Below are 16803 nucleotides of genomic sequence, written 5' to 3'. Positions count from 1 at the left end.
AATCCTTTGTAGGTAAGTGTCTCCTTTTCTCTTGCTGCTTTTAAGATTCTTTCCTTATCTTTAATCTTGGGTAATTTAATTATGATGTGTCCTGGTGTGTTTCTTCTTGGATCCCACTTCTTCTGAGCATCCTGCACTTGCATGCCTAGTTCCTTCACCAAATTGGGGAAGTTTTCCTTCATTATGTTTTCAAATAAGTTTTCAATTTCTTGCTTTTCCTCTTCTCCTTCTGGCACCCCTATGATTTGGATGTTACAACATTTAAAGTTGTCCTAGGGATTTCTCAGCCTCTCCTCATTTTTTGAATTCTTGTTTCTTCATTCCGTTCTAGTTGGATGTTTATTTCTTCCTTCTGCTCCAAATAGTAGATTTGAGTTCTGGTTTCCTTCCCTTCACTGTTGATTCCCTGTATATTTTCCTTTATTTCACTTTGTATAGCCTTCATTTCTTCCTTCATTTTGCAACTAAACTCAATCAGTTCTGTAGGCATACTGATTACCAGTGTTTTGAACTCTGCATCTGATAGGTTGCCTATCTCATCACTTAGTTCTTTTTCTGGAGTTCTGATGTGTTCTTTTACTTGGGCCATATTTCTTTGTCTCAATGTGCCTATTCTGTTGTAAGGGGCCATAACTAGCTACTTTAAAATAGAAGTTGTCAAACTATCTGGTCTCAGGTCCCCTTACTTACATTCCTAATTATTGAGAATTCCAAGCAGCCTTTATTTATGTGAGTTACATCTACTGGCACTTACCATATTACCAATTAAAACTAAAAAATATTTAAATATTAATTAAATCAATTTAAAATAATAAACCCATTATGTATTAATATCTTAAGAAAAATAACTATTTTCCAAAACACACACAAAGTCAGTATTCAGAGTGATTTTTGTCGTCCATCATTGCAAATTTCTCTAATGTCTAGCTTAAGAGAAGACAGCTGGACTGTGATCACCTGCTTCTGCACTCAGTCTGCTGTGATACGTTGTTTTGGTCAGAGTATATGAAGCAAGTAGGGCCCTGGCCAGTTTGGCTCAGTTGGTTGGGGTGTCATCTCGCAAGCTGAAAGGTCACAGGCTGGATTCCCAGTCAGGGCTCATGCCTGGGCTGTGGGTTCAGTCCCCACTTGGGGCACATATGAGAGGCAGCTCATTGAGGTGTGTCTCTCTCTCCCATTGATGTTTCTCACTCTACAATCAATAAACATGTCCTCAGGTGAGGATTAAAAAAAAAAAAAAAGCCTACTGCTAAATGAAAAACTAGAAGTAAAAAATATATTAAAAAAGAAAGAAAATGTGCCTCAGACAAATAAGTAATTGGAATGTTTTAATTGCCTTTTAAGATAATAGGTATTCAACGTTTATTTAACACCAAATGCAACAAATGGCAATTCTTAAAGGTTAGCTGCAATGTGAAATCTGAATCCCTATCAGTGAACTTCTTGGTTGTGTTTTTTAAAAATCCAATGGTCTATATTATATTTTGAATGGATCTCCTACCTGTGTATGATTTTATAACATCATGCATTGGTCATTTGGGAAAACCTTAGTTTAATGAGTTATACAGAGCTTCCAAATATTGAGACATTTTTTTATTTTATATATATATTTAAATCACATACCTTAATATCACCACTTAATATCTTCACTCATTTTCAAGGACATACCTGCCAAATATCCACATCTGTGTAACTATGGTTTATCAGTCATTCTTTTATGTAAAAATAAAAAGTGTCACATTTAAAAAGCAGCTAGGTTAGCCCTGGCTGAGTGGCTTAGTTGGAAGTGTGGTCCTGTAAACCAAAATCAATCCCAGCTGGAGCACCTACGGGAGGCAACCAATTGATGTTTCTCTCACACTGATGTGCGTGTGTGTCTGTCTCTCTCCTAGTTTATCTTACTCCATTAAGCACTCCTTCTGATCATCCTTCCACTAGATGACTGAATCACAATGACTGCCATCTATTGATATCAAATGCTCTAGAATTCACCAGCAGTTTCCTTAAATATATATCCGTAATTCAGTTTTACATTTACAAACATATTTTGACTTGAAAAAAAAATGAATCGCATATACACTCATCCATATTAAGATACAGAAGACATACCTTTCTACAAAGACAAATATTCAGTAGCAATCTTTTTATTCAAGTCATAAATAAGATTTGCATCCTAAATATGCAAATTAGGGTTTGATGAATTTTAAGTAAATTACTCCAGTGCACCAATGATTGTAAAGTAAAGCCCTGTACGGTATTAAAACAAATGAAGCAATGGGATAAGCATACTAAAATGTCCAAAGCCTTTAAAATAAAGAGGTACTTTTAAAAAATACAGATTCCCATGCCCCTTCTACTCTATTCCCAATTCTGAATCTGTGTGTGTTGGGATGGGGCATGGGTAGGAAAAAAAGGATATTTTGGGGTTTTTTTTAAATAGCTCTTCCAGAGACAGAGATGCAACTGTTCTTAAACTGGCACTTCAGGAAATATAGACAGAGAACTGAAGTTACAAGCACAAGTGATCTCTAAAGAACTACCAACTAGTTGGGCTTGTTGAGCAACTTTCTCAAGTATGTAAGTTAAACCCTGACAGCAAAAGCTAAATCCATGTGACCCTGACTGGTGTGGCTCAGTGAGTTAGATGTCATCCAGCAAACCAAGGGGTCACGGGTTTGATTCCGGGTCAGAGCACATGCCTGAGTTTCATGCCAGGTCCCCAGTTGGGGGCATGAGAGAGGCAACCAATGGATATTTCTCACATTGATGTTTCTCTCCCTCTTTCCCCCCTCTCTAAAACTGAATAAATAAAATACTTTTTTAGAAAAAGCTAAATCAATTTGCATCTCAAGAACCAATGAAATGGCCAGCTAATTGGTACCTAGAATATTTATTGTTTCCAAAGAGACTACCCCCTATGAAAACCAAGTTCCTTTGGGAGATTACATGTTAATTTTGGCACCTGAACAAAGTGCCAAAGCAAGCTCTTCTACAAGGAGCCCAAGTAAGCATTTTATTTTAGAGAGTACTTTAAGAGATCAATGTTCTAGTTAGGATAGTGATGATACTAGTATACCAACAGCATCCTGAAACTTGCCATCAGACAGTTCAAACGAATTGAAAAATGAAAAGGAGAAAATAAGGGAGAGAAGGAGAGAAGAAGGGACAGACTTGGAAGCAAAACATATATGGCAATATCTTCCAGGGACTCATTAAGTTAGATGTGAGATGATTGCATTGTGCATATGTATATGACTGTATTAAAAATTGTAAAGCTGACACAAGCGAAAATCTTTAAAAAGTCAGAGGACCCTAATAGCTCGACCACTTCAGAACTCTGATGTGGCTATACCCCAAGCCAAATGAATCACTATTTCTGGGGGTAGAATCCAGCCATTAGGGTTTTGTAAAGCTCCCCAACGAATCTCAAAGTGCAGCCAAGGTTGAGAACCACTGCCCTAAACCGTGGGAATAAAAAATAAAGAACTATTAAAAAGATGAACCCAACACTATAAATTCTCCAGGTTGAAAACAATTTTCATTTAAAATGTAAGCACTAAACCCTGGCTGGTGTGGCTCAGTGGACTGAGCACCAGCTTGCCAACCAAAGAGCCGCCAATTCGATTCCCAGTCGGGGCACATGTCTCAGTTGTGGGCCAGGTCCCCAGTGGGGGGTGCCTGAGAGGGAGAAACACACTGATGTGTGGCTCCCTCTCTTCCTCCCTTCCCAGGTCTCTAAAAATAAATAAATAAAATCTTTTAAAAAATAAAATAAAATAAAATGTAAACACGAAAGTATAGGTCTTGACCTTTAAGGCATTTACAATTATCACCAACTTGAAATTAAGGCCCTGGCCAGGTGGTTAGAGCATAGTCCCAATACACCAAGAATGCGGGTTCAATCTCTGGTCAGAGCATACACACGAAACACTGCATAAATAAGTGGAACAGCAAACTGATGTCTGTCTGTCTCTAGCTGTCTTTCTCTCTCTCTCAAATCAATAAATTAAAAAAAAATTTTAAGACACAATAACAGAAACTAGCTATAATCAGCCTCTGGTAGCTTTCTATCTTACCTGTGATATAATCTGCAGCAGCAAATAACCAAGACTTAAATTATAAGATCCTGACCACCTATTATCCTAGTTTTACACAGGTAAGCATTACCCTCATTTTTATCCACTCTCATGACTAAAATAAATTTTCCTGGATGCCAATCACACCACATAATAGTGTGAAAGTGACACAACCCAAAATACTTTGTTCCTGAGAAACAAAAATTCAGCCACATTTCCCATCACCAGAATTACACATTTTAGAATTTAAAATTCCAAATCTGACCCATTATCAAGCATATGTTTTGGCATTTTATGATGCAAACAGTATCACGCTGAAAACCATTCTAATATCTAGACGTACTTGTTAAGTGTTTGAATTTCTCTTATTAAAACAATAGAATCTTCATTAATTGTCAAGCAAAAAGCCCAAAATTTGATAATTTAACAAAAATTAAATTGTGTATGCTAACCTAACTCCTTCAACTTTCATTTAATGTAGAAAAAAATGCAATCACTGAAACCAATTAATTTTATACACGATTAAACATAATCTGAGAGTCACTGTTAATCATCACTTAAGCAAAAAAACACTCTACCTCACTACACAATCTTTTAGGGGGGAAAAAGAAAAGAATAGCCAAACACATACAATGAGCACTGAAATGACTACTTTTTTTTTAAATCACTCTAAAATCACTGAATGAAAATGAAAAAAGTAATGAGCTGAAGAGAACGAAATTGAAATAAGTTTAAACATAAAAAAAATAATGCATGTTCTCACCAAAAGAGGCAAAATTTTAAGCAAGATTAAATATGCACTTTTAATATAATGAACAAAGCAGATCAGTAGGGTTAATTGCCCTAGTAGAAACCTCAGCGATTCAGAGCTCAATTAGAATAGTGTCTAATGATGTTACTATAACACCAACTCACTCAGGAAAAAACAGCTTTCAAGCCAGCGAGCTGGAGTGTGACTGGGCAGCATAAATTAGTTTTATACTTGTTTTTTAATTGGGGGGTTGGACTCTGAAGGGAAATTTCAGAGAAAGAGAAGGGGGGGAATGAGAACGGGGGGAGGGAGGGAGAATGAGAAGTCACACACAAATGAAAAAATAGCTCAACTAAAATGTAGTTTAAGAAAGTGAGGCAAAGGTTTTTACGAAGATTTGCTGCTTCCTAGTATAAGCAGAAATGCTTCAAGCTGCAGAGCCATCAAAAAGGCCAATGATCCACATTAAACTTATTATGAAAAATTTCAAAGTTACTTTCTCAGCACAAATTTTCATTAAACCTGAAACTGACTTGAAATTGTTGGGGGTTTTTTCCCCCAAGCTCAAGATTTAAAATGAAGGCACTTAGCTGAACAGAAGTTTCTACTTAAGCACTGCCACTTCAAAATAAAACAAGATGCAGTAGCCCTTTAAAGCAACCTTCCCAAAAACCTGGAAAGCAAAGAAAAGGCCACTTCTATTAATAGACTCACAAAATGGCATATCAGTTTTGTCTAAGAAGCTTTTAGTTTTAACTCCAACAACTTAAACCTACATAATTCATTACCACTTTTAGACCTAAAGATACTCCAAATCGTAAAGCCTTGGCCTGATTGCATTACATCCGTTCTGTAATAAACCCAAATAACAAAAATCAAAAAGCATGATGTTATCAAAGAAACATTAATAAGAAATCATACTTTTAAATGTTAATTATAGCAATCATTCACAACTTGGTATGTCATGTACTAACATACATACTCTTCCAAAAGAGTAAATCCTTGGCAGAAAAGAAAAGGTACATGCTAGAACTTTGTATGCTATGTGTCAACGGAAATATATTTAGTTTTTCTGCAACACGGCAAAGGCATTTATAAAATCGACAATAAAAACTGTTCAAATGCAATGCTCCAAATAATACTACTTTATGAAAGTATGTATCTTCTATTAAGAAAAGCACTCAACCTACTTTTTAAACACCCGGACAAACTGCTACTGAGACTAAAAGGATGCTAATTCTGTCAAAAGACAAAGGTTGTTAAAAATTAACCTAGTCTACATGCCTTTAGAAAGTCAATTCAGAGTAATTAAGTTGATTCCACATTATCTTATATTTATTATTCCTAAGTATCACCAGCAGTTTCACCTTAAACTGTTGTACAAAAACTAAAGGGATTAAGAAACTAGGTTCAAAATAAGTAACAAATTATTCGCTTAAAAATTTACTGGGTTTTCGGGAGAAAAATAACTACCAACCTTCAAGAGCATTTTTAAAACCCACAAAGAAACCTTCACGTTAACTAAACACACCCATTTCTTTGAAAATCTAGCTTGGGGAAGGGGTGGGGCCACCGCCCTCCATCTCCACCAATTTCACATCCAGTATTTGGAGTCCTGAGCAATAAGGTACACTATGTCCTTTATTCTTTTATTAGGGGCTGGGGGAGGTACGGTCAGGTGCCAAGATTGCTTCCTGCATGCCGCCGTCACCCACAATATTCAAAATGCAAGTAAACAAGTCAAAGCCTGAACATAAACTAGAATGACACAGCCAAGAAAAGAAAATAAGGGACAAAGAGTAAACAAAATTGTGCTTGAGAAAAGAAATGAACACGAACCACTCACAACTTGCATTTAGTCACCTAAGGCAATCTCTGCAGCGACCCAGGCCGTCGGCCCCAGCGGACAGGGAAACTACTCCAGAACAACAAAGAGGAGCGGCGGCCGCGGCGGGAGTCCCTCTTCGAGTTTAACTCCATTCTGCGACAAACTGTGACGGGAGCTCGGGACCGGAGGACCAACCCCGGAGCCGAGGGACGCGAAGCACGGCGGCCCGGTAAGGGACCGTGCTCGCTCTCCGCGCGGACCGCTGGCCTCCCGCGCGCTCGCCGCAGCCGCCGCCGGGAGCCCGCCCCGGGGCGGGGAAGCCGCGGGAGGGGTGCGCGGGCCCGGCCTTGGGAAGGGGAGGGGACGTGGCTCGTTACCTGGGCTCGGGCGATGGCGAGGGGAGTTCGCTCTCCCGCCGGGGTTAGTCCGGGAGGGCACTGGGCCCGTCGCTCCCCCGGCGGCCCCGAGCGCTCCTCGGCCCCTGCCCCGAGGCGTCCGGGCCAGGCCGCCCTTCCTCGGCGCCGCGCCGCTGCCCGCGCGGGCCGGGCCGCCTCGAGCTCCCGGACCGCCCCACCGCGGGGGCGCCTCTCTCGCGGGGCGCCCGGCTCCCCTCACCCGCTCCAGTCCCCTGGGCGGCCGCAGGGCCGAGGGGAAGGCGGGATGGGCCTCCGGAAGAGAGCGGGAGGGTGCGAACGCGGGCTCCGCCACCCGAGCCGCTCCGTTACCGCAGCGGCGACGACGACCAGGGCCGAGGTGTTGCTGCCAACTTGTCGAGAGGACACTGAGCATGCGCGCGCCCAAGACCACATCCGGGTAATTTCAGGGTTTGGCCCTTTTCCCCCCGCAGTTTTCCTTTCTCCCGGCTGCCCCCGCCTCCTGCCCCGGAGTGACGGGAGGGTGGCTGCGCGCAGGCGCCTGTGGAGAGGCACCAGTGGGTGCGCAGCCCTGAGCTCCGGCTCGGGGTCCCGCAGGGCCCCACGAGGCCGCTTGGAGAGGGTGGTCGCTAGAGACATTGGCATTCCTTGCAAAAAAAAAAAAAGTACCCAAGCAGCGCGGGAGACCTCGGCGTATAATGGATGGCCAGTAAGAGTTCATAAATAGCGAGAAGCCGAGCCTTGTTTTTGAGGACCTCTGTAGGCACAAAAATTAGATTTTAACAGCTAGCGGTTTACTTTGAGAAGAAACTGGCGATGACTGCTCCTTCCTTCCCTTTCTACCAGCCCTGGATCACTAGATTCAAAGGCTTTTTAAATTCGCGAGACTCCCCTTTGGGTTAAAGAGATGGCACAGGACAATTAAGGAATCACACATTTGAGAAACTGGCTAGGTGTTTATAAAAGTCAGTGGTTCTTGTTGGAAGAGATTTAGGCAGAATCTCAGAGTTGGAAGGGACATTTGAGAATCTACAACACAGCTGTTAACTAGGTACCTGTTGGGTAGGGAAAGGTGTAAGCTCTGCTGTTGACTTTATACTTTTATTTGAAATTTTTACAAGAAGTATGTATTTCTTTTATATTTAAAAAGTTTCAGAAAATACATACTAAATATATATATAATTTCCACCAACCAGAAAATACGCTGTTTTAAAGTCATTTCTTTTCCACCTGGAAAATATAACTTCTGTTACCAGGTTTCTGACCTTTCAGGGGGCCAAAGCAGCCCTGCCCAGGTTCTTTCCTGCTGCTTAATTCCTTGGAGCCGAAACTTTTATTTCCTTTCCACTACTCATTAACAGTCTTTAAATCTTTTAAGGAGAGTCTCAACAGGTCTTCTTGCTTGGCATTTAGGTCCTTGCATCCCCTTTGCAGTCTTCTTAAAAGTTGTCAAAAGCAAATTAGAGAAATCTTATGCTTTCTCTACAATAATTAGTAATTCAAATTATGTGTGTAATCTTTTTGTGTTCAGTCTTCATGTGTGTGGTCTTTACTTGATACGTGTTTGTGTATTACATGGGGTGCGTTTCCTGCCTGGAGAGGCATAATTAGTGTGTAATATTTTATGGGCCTAAAGATATTAAGTACTTACATAAATTAAGCAGGATCCTATGTTCTAGACAAAATTTTTAATATTAAAACCAGTTTTAACTTTGAGTAATGTCTTTTAGGGTTATTACCAAAAAAAGTATTGTTTTACAAAAATTTATATTATAATCTTTTGGTTAAGTATATTTGACAACCTTCCCAAAGTTTTAAGTTTTAAAAACTGAGAAATGACTTTGAGTTATTCCAATGGGCCCCTGGAATACCTCAAGGATTTGTTCTCTCTCCTGAAAAAAGAGAAGTTTTTTAACTAATTAGGCCTATTTAATATGCTCGAAATTACATGGGAAACTTTTCCAAACAAAATAATAATGACTATTTTATTTGTATACACGTTTTTATCAATATAGTTTTTCTAGAAGTTTCAATCTGCCCCAGGGAGGAACTTGCAAAGATTCAGAATCAAGTTCAAACAGGCAGCTCTCAGGGGTAACAGGTGTCCTGTCAGTGACACTGGAGAAGTCAAGATTGATAGTTCCCTCTGGGGACATCAAGCAGTGGTACTCTGGGTATTTGTAACTCACACATTGGGAATTTATGAATTGGTTCCAGTGCTCAATGCACACTTCCAATAAGTCCTATACAGCATTTTAAAACCTTGCATACTATTTGGTCTTTATATATATTAAGATTGTGTGTTAAGTCTAAAAATATGGGCTTTATATTTTTCTTTTGTGTTAGTGCATAGTAATTATCAAGATATTAATCTTGAAATATATGTTACAAAAAAGCAAACTTTTTTATCAATTACATTTGAATCAAATCTACAACCATGTTATTTTAAATTTGGTCATTAAACAGTCGTTTTACTCTAATGCATTTGGAAGCGTTTCTTTGGATAGGTTCATGAAAAGGACTCTGACTTACTCTAAATTACAGGTATCTAAACAGGTCATATCTTTAAAGTAAAGATTTATAAAATCCTAAAAAATAACTGGATTCATGAAAATACTGGCAAATAATCAAGAAAAACAAAATTGGTTGAATGGAACTAAATGAACTAAAGATAATTGTTATTTTATGACTGTTCAAAATATACTAATTTTAAATCTTTATGTTTTCCAGATACAAGGAAACTTGTTTTTTCCCCCTAGGACAATTGGCAAATTTTACCCTCATAAGCAATATTGAAACATTTACTTTTTTTCTTCCTACGTAATTCCTTCAGAATTTGGCAACTTTTAATGAGTGAGTATTATTTTCATGGGAATATGTTTGTTTGCACAAACCCAATATGAATCTGTACTCTGTATAATAGCACCGGTTTCCAAATGTGGTTTTATTAACCAGGCCTTTGTCTGGAATGTCTTGATGGAAAGAGCCATGCCTGGACTCTGCATGTCACCAGAAAACTTTCAGGAGTTCAGATTGAATTTTGAAGCCAGTAAGAGCCCCTTGGAGAAATGGCCTTATACCTTGCTTGGTCACATGGCTTATGGCAGTCTTTGCATGTAAGCACCAAAAGGGGCATTCCTGAAAGATGGCAAGAAAAGAATCTAAAGACATTTTGGAGACCTCAAGAACTTGAGGAATCCACCCAAACCTATAGGTATTGCAGGCAAAGCCATATGGCAACTGTGTGGCTTGGCTCATGTGCCCTGAAGGGCTGACTAAAGCTCAATCTGAAGGTTCCTGTGAAAATTCCAGCAAAGCAGATTTGAAAGATCCTATATGATCAATTAATATTCTTGTTGTGTTCATGCAAATAATCAGGCCAAATTGAAACTGGACTTAATGTAGTCTCTTTGATAAAATGAGGGTGATTTTAGGGAGAAAAATTGTGTTTCAGTGGACATCACAATGTCCAGTTGTCACCCACAAACTGATTGAATCCTAATTTTTCTAGTTTTCTTCCAAGCTAATGTTTCATTTTTTTCTTTCATCCTTTGACTTGGAATTATTGAGAACTAACTCATGCAGCATCAGCCACACAGAATTCACCTACTACTCTGCCTCTCCCTTTTTGGGATTTTAAGGCCAATATCTGGTCCTGGTTTTCCTGGCTAACTCCCTTCCTAGAACGATCTACAATAGCCTTTTTCTTTATTTTATTTTTAGACCATGTCTCCTCAAATATCTCATATCCTTCATTCAATGGAACATCCAGGCTCTGGGAGATTCCCTCCACAAACCATATCCAGCTACAGCTCTCGCTTTCTGGACCGTCCTATTCCACCCTCGTCTCCTTAATGACCCATACTCCGACCCACAGGCAGGAACAGCTCTACGTCCCTAGCCTGCCTGAAGTAGTTACAGAAGAAGAGACCTTCATCCCTACTCCCCCAAACCAAAACTGGCCCAGGTCATTAAGAATAAATCCATTTTAAAACCAGAGGTGGGAATGAAAGGATAAAGCCACCCGCTTTTGCTATTGTGGCACCATTTGCAGAACAGGCCTGTGACCTTGTTAAATGTGACTTCCATTTTACTTTTCCAAGCTTATGTCCCCAGGACTGGAAATTACTGGAAAGCAAGAACAGAACGTGGCTAAGTGCCCCACCACAGGCAGAGGCAAAAGATAACATTGGAGCAAACTGCATCTCATACAAAACCACCCAAAACCTCCTGTGTTGCAATGCCCCCAACAGCCCAAGGGCCACACATCAGCAACCCCTCCCCTCTCTTCTATAATCTAGTTATAATCCAATAAAAGCTCAAAGCCCCCACCCCGTCAGTGCTGGTGTATCTCTCCACATCATGCCCCTCTCCTCTCTTGGAGAGTGAATGAAAACTTTACTCTCTAAAGAAAAAAAAAGTAATTTCTTTTTTTAATTATATTTCATTGTTTATGCTGTTACACTTGTCCCAGTTTTTCTCCCTTTGCCGCTCTCCACTCAGGCCCCCCCACTCCCTCAGGCTACTCTGTTCCCTATTCTGTGCTTTATATTCCCATGACTATTCTGTCACCGCCAATTTTTACATCTTAATCCCTTCACCTTTTCGGCCCATCCTCCCTATGGCCCCCCATCTAACAACCATCAAAACATTATCTGTATCTATGATTCTGTTTCTGTTCTGCTTGAATGTTTATTTTATTTTTTAGATCCAATTGTTAATAGCTTCGTTAAAGTTACTTCTTAAGCCATATGTCCCAGAAACTCTCTAGTCCCCCCACCACCTTTCACACAGTGCCCCACCCCTCGCCTCATGCTGTCCTTGCCATCACAGCCTGCGCTCGGCCCTCCTCTTCCAGGAGTCCTCTAAAACTTCCATCTTCACTGGCGTTCCCTTACCCCCGGGGCTCAGGACGGCTTTCCAAGACTAGTTTTAAGGGAATCCATTTCTAGATCTTCCACTGCTATCTGTACTATTTTCTAAAATTTCTCAGCTTCAGAAAGCACCCGAAGACACAGCATCCCCTTTCAATACTGACCTTCTCCCGCCTTAGAAAAAAGGCAAAACTCTCACCCACTATTAAGGTGCATGGACCCAACATGTAAAGACCTCCAGGGCAATTCAAAGGGATAATTCAGAAGTTGGTGTCTGTACCGAGGAAGTAAACTACTTGAATTAAACAGTTATAAATTCTTTTGCAAGTCAGGTGGCTTCCACTTCTTTGCTATCAACAAATTTGAAGGAAGATCTAAGTAGGTGATTTGATAATAGAGCAACATGATTCTTATAAACCTCAGTTGGGGTTAAAAATATGGAATAACATTGCTACAACTAAATTTCTTCCTTTCCATCTATATTAGTTAATCTATTACTGTGTAGCAGTATTACCACAGTAGCTTAAAACAACATTGATTTATTGGCCCACAGTTTCTATGGGTCAGGAGTCCACCCATGGCTTAGCTGGATCCCCTGCAAGATCACAAAGTGACACTTGACTGGGGAAGGATCTGCCTCCAAGCTAACGTGGTGGTTGGCAGCATCCAGTTCCCTGCAGGCTGCAGGAGCCAAGGGCCTTAGTCTCTAGCTGGCTGTTGGCTTCTTCAGTTCTGTGACATGTGACCCTTTCCACAGGGAAGCTCACAATATAGCAGCTGGCTTCTTCAAAGCCAGAGAGGGGGAGAGTCTCAGCATAAGACATTGGTAGCAGCCTTATGTGACATAGTCACCTACACACAATCACATACATCCTGTCACCTTTGTGTACTCTATTGGCCAGAAGCAAATCACAAGTCCCACCCTTACTCAAGGAAAACCAACACAAGGGCATGAACAGGAGGCGGGGATCAAAGGGGGCCACATTACAATCTATCCACCACAGCTATTCATTTATGCAAATGACAATCCCTATGAGCTTAACCTCAGAATTTTGCTTCAGGTCCCCTTCACCTTCTTACTAAAGGAAAGCTGACTTACACCAGGGACTGCTTCCCCTTCTTCCTCTCAAGTAGTGGCAACTTGTATTTTTAACCATAAGCCTCTTAGACTGTGCCTAGAAGTGGTAGGTGTCCTCCTTGCCCCTCAACATTGCTTCCTGATCATCCCCCTCTCTCCTCCCCATTAACCAAAGCTTTAAATCACGTTATCCAGTGCTCCTCCTCTTACTCTCATTCCCCTTCAGGTTTTCACCATTGGCTCCTATCGGTCACTCCAGTGCTTCTGTCCTTATCCTAGGTGGTTATAGTGTGTACTTAGATGGTTTTCTCATTACCCTGACTGACCTCTCAGTTCCTTGACTACTACTCCAAGGATCTTGTCCTACCCTAATTCGTATCAGCCACTTCTTCGTATTCACAGTTTCAAACATGCCATACTCTGAACACCACCTCATATTTCCATATTTCCCGGTAGCCCTCTAATTCCAGTAGTTCTTCAATTCACGTACCCACTTTCTCCCATTCTTACAATAGCCAATCATTACAATCACTCCCTTGCACACACTCTCAACCCCCTTACTCTTCTTCCCCTTTGTCATGTTTGCTGGGCAAAACCACAGTCCTGATTCAAGCCAGCTCTCCACCTACTCCACACCAGCACCCATGCACCTGAATGTGGCTAGAAAAAAACACATCACACTGGCTATTTTCACTTTCATTCCATCACTGGGAACCTCCAGTGGGCCCTTAGTGCTGCCCGGGAATCCTGCTCCCCTCCTCCATTCCGGGTTCCATAGCTTTTCTGTCCTCTAACCTACACCTCTTTCCATCTTCATTCTCAGTGAATAACCTTGCTTCCTATCTCATTGAGAAAAGTGAAGCAATGAGATGAAAACTTTCACAGAATCCCGCTGCCTCAGCTACCCATAGCCACAGACCAGCATGTATAACCTCTTCTTCACCTTTCCCTCCAGGACAGGGTGAATTTTCCATGCTCCTAGCTAAAGCCAGTCCCTCTGCTAAGGATCCCAATCTTGCCTTGCCTAATTGAGATCATCACCCTCACTCCAGCAATTGTACCCCCTTTTCTATATTATCAATGTTTTGCTCTCTACTGGGTCATTCCCATGGGCTTACAAGTAGCTGTTATTTCTCCAATCTTAAAAAATCTTCTCTTTGATCCACTTCCACTGTCAGCTATTGCCCCATTTCTCTGCTTCCTTTGCTACAAAACGTCTAACAGAGTTTTCTATACTGTTTCTACATCTCTCATTCTGTGGCAGCAGAATGCATGCCACATGATACATTTATCTAAAGCTGAAAAACATGCCAAATAAAATGCGGTAAGGCTGCATACACATATAATCAAATCACAACAACACACAAGGTTACAAGTGGCATATTTTAGGTTTTTAGCTGAGAGGCTCTCCCACCCTCTGTTAAACCCATTCCGTTTATGCTTTCATCCTTAGCACTCTGTTGAAAATACTCCTGTCGAGGTCGGCAGTTAACTTCACATTGCCTGAATCCAGTGATTTAATCTCAGTTCTCCTCTTAACTGACCTGTCTGTGAGAGCTGACACAACTAATCCCTTGATTCACCTTTTTTTATTTTAACCAGACTCTTGGTTTTTCTCCTTCATCACTGGTCCCTCCCTTCCTGTCTCATTTCTTCCTTGTTGATTCTATCTCTTCTTCCATTTTTTTAACCTTGTAATGGCCCAGGGCTCATTTCTTGGATTTCTTCTTTTCTGTCTATACTGATTTACTTGTGATCTCATCAGGTCTCCTGATTTCCAGCAACATCTAAGATATGTGATATCATAATATATGATAACTCCTAATTTATATCTTCAGCTCACACCTCATCTGCACTCCAGATTCTGATACCCAGCAAGTCTGCTGTACACCTCAAACTTAACATGCCACAGACTGAACAATATCCCCCCTCAAACATGTTCAGTCCACCGACTTCCCTACCTCAGTGGATAACAAGTCCATTCCTCATGTTGCTCAGCCCCAAACCCTGGAGTCATGCGGGACTTCCCTCTTCCTTTCTCATCTCACGCCTAGTCCAGAGTTAGAGTATCCCTCACCCCCTGCCACCCCTGTTCTGAGCCACCATCATCTTAAGCTTCGATGAGTCTTCTAAAAGCTCTTCTGGCTCTCAGACTTGCTCCTCAGAGTCTATTTCCAGCCAAACAGCCAGAGTGACCCTCCTAAAATATGTCAGATTGAGACAGGTTAGTCAGCCAGGACAAGTGGAACAGGGAAGCTGAGACAAGTTAAATGGCTGAGCAGTTTACAGCCATCTAGTAAACTGTAAAGTCCTATCCTCCCTAACCAAGGACACGTAAGAGTAAATGGTTCACACTCATCCTCCCCACCAGAGGATAAATAGCTTAAATCGCCCTACTCAGGGACATAACACATCCAATGTAGTGTCATTTGTGCCAACCTCACCCAAGGATGGATGAAGTCAAGGGAATAAGTCTCCTTTGGTACATCAGCATAAAGCTGATGACTCCTGTACCGAGATCCTCCCCTAAAACCTCCCCTAAAATTCCTTCCTTTAGCAAACAGATAAGAGCCTCCCAGTTGGTATGGCTCAGTGGATTGAGTGCAGGCCTGTGAACCAAAGGGTCGCCAGTTTGATTCCCAGTCAGGGCACATGCCTGGGTTGCAAGCCAGGTGCCCAGTAGGGGGTGTGTGAGAGGCAACCACACATTGATGTTTCTCTCCCTTTCTTTCTCCCTCTCTTCCCTGCTCTCTAAAAATAAATAAGTAAAATCTTCAAGCAAAAGAAAACAGATAAGAACCCTTAAGACAAAGACCCAGCAAGGGCTCTCCCTGGAGTACACCCACGCCTTTCTTCTCTCTCAGGTGTGCCTCTTTTTTTCTCCTAAATTCTAAGGGCCCCCATGAGACTTGCAACTGGGAGCAGCAGGCAGTGACAGCTCTTCCCGGCCTAACTCCCTGAACTTGTCTCCAAGGCCTCCTTCTCTCTGACTTTTTCAGTGAGCTAACAGTAGCCCCCCACACCTCCCTGCCCCACCGGCTCACTCCTATCACTGTGACTTTAACTTCTCAGTGAATTCACACAGCCCAGGGTGGCTCATTTCTTTTCTGTAACACTTGTAGAGAGCCAAAGCAGAGCCCCACCTGGGCTCACTCCTGTTGCTTCTTCGACCCTAGGCCCTCCCATGCTTCACTGTCCCCAGCTTTAAAAATCACCTGGACTCGTGTTGTGAACTGTTTCCTACATGAAGTCAGGAACCCACACATTACCTGCCAGCCCTAGGCAGACCTACTTGGGGTCTGATCCCTTTCCAGAGGCAAGATCATGTCCCTCCTCTGCTTAAATCCCTGCAATTGCTCCTCATTTCACTCAGAGGAAAAGCCTGCATCCTTAACGATAGCTTTAGGGCTCTACAAGCGCTGCACCACCACCCCACCCCGATCATTCGTTTTCCTGGGTGACTGCTGCAGCCCTACTGACCTCCTTTGTTGATCCTAGAAGGTACCAGCCACGTTCCCAAGTTAGGGCCTTTGCATTTCCCCGAGATACCGGCATTACTAACTCCCTCACCTTACGTCTATCAAATGTCACCTTCTCAGTGAGGCCCAACCAGACCTTGTTAAAACCACAACCCATTCTAAACCCTCTTTCTATGCCCCAGATCCCCCTTACCCTGCCCTGTCTTTTCCCATAGCTCTTCTCATATGCTCTATCATTTACTTATGTGTTATGTTTCTAGCTCATTGTCCACAACCCTCTCTAGAATGTAAGCTCCATGAGTGCAAGGATTTATCTGTAGTGTCCACTAATGCATCCCGAGTG

At 41.7% G+C, this 16803-nt stretch overlaps 1 protein-coding gene across 6 annotated transcripts in view; it reads right to left on the bottom strand.

The window, feature by feature from the left end:
• SMAD4 (SMAD family member 4) overlaps positions 1-7172 on the bottom strand; it is a 61577-nt gene extending 54405 nt beyond the window's left edge. For 3 of the 6 annotated variants that reach the window (XR_008425384.2, XM_053913215.2, XM_053913216.2), the window contains exon 1: positions 7033-7172. The gene's annotated coding sequence lies outside the window, so the exon portion shown is untranslated. Of the gene's footprint in view, positions 1-6666; positions 6829-7032 lie in introns of those variants that run through there. The other 3 variants (XM_045187952.3, XM_045187951.3, XM_045187950.3) reach the window with 3 other exon arrangements.
• Positions 7173-16803: the final 9631 nt, after the last annotated feature.

Source organism: Desmodus rotundus, chromosome 10, assembly GCF_022682495.2.
Source record: "Desmodus rotundus isolate HL8 chromosome 10, HLdesRot8A.1, whole genome shotgun sequence".
Lineage (NCBI taxonomy): Eukaryota > Metazoa > Chordata > Mammalia > Chiroptera > Phyllostomidae > Desmodus > Desmodus rotundus.
The sequence above is the reverse complement of the archived record's forward strand: the minus strand, read 5'-3'. Positions and strand labels throughout refer to the sequence as shown.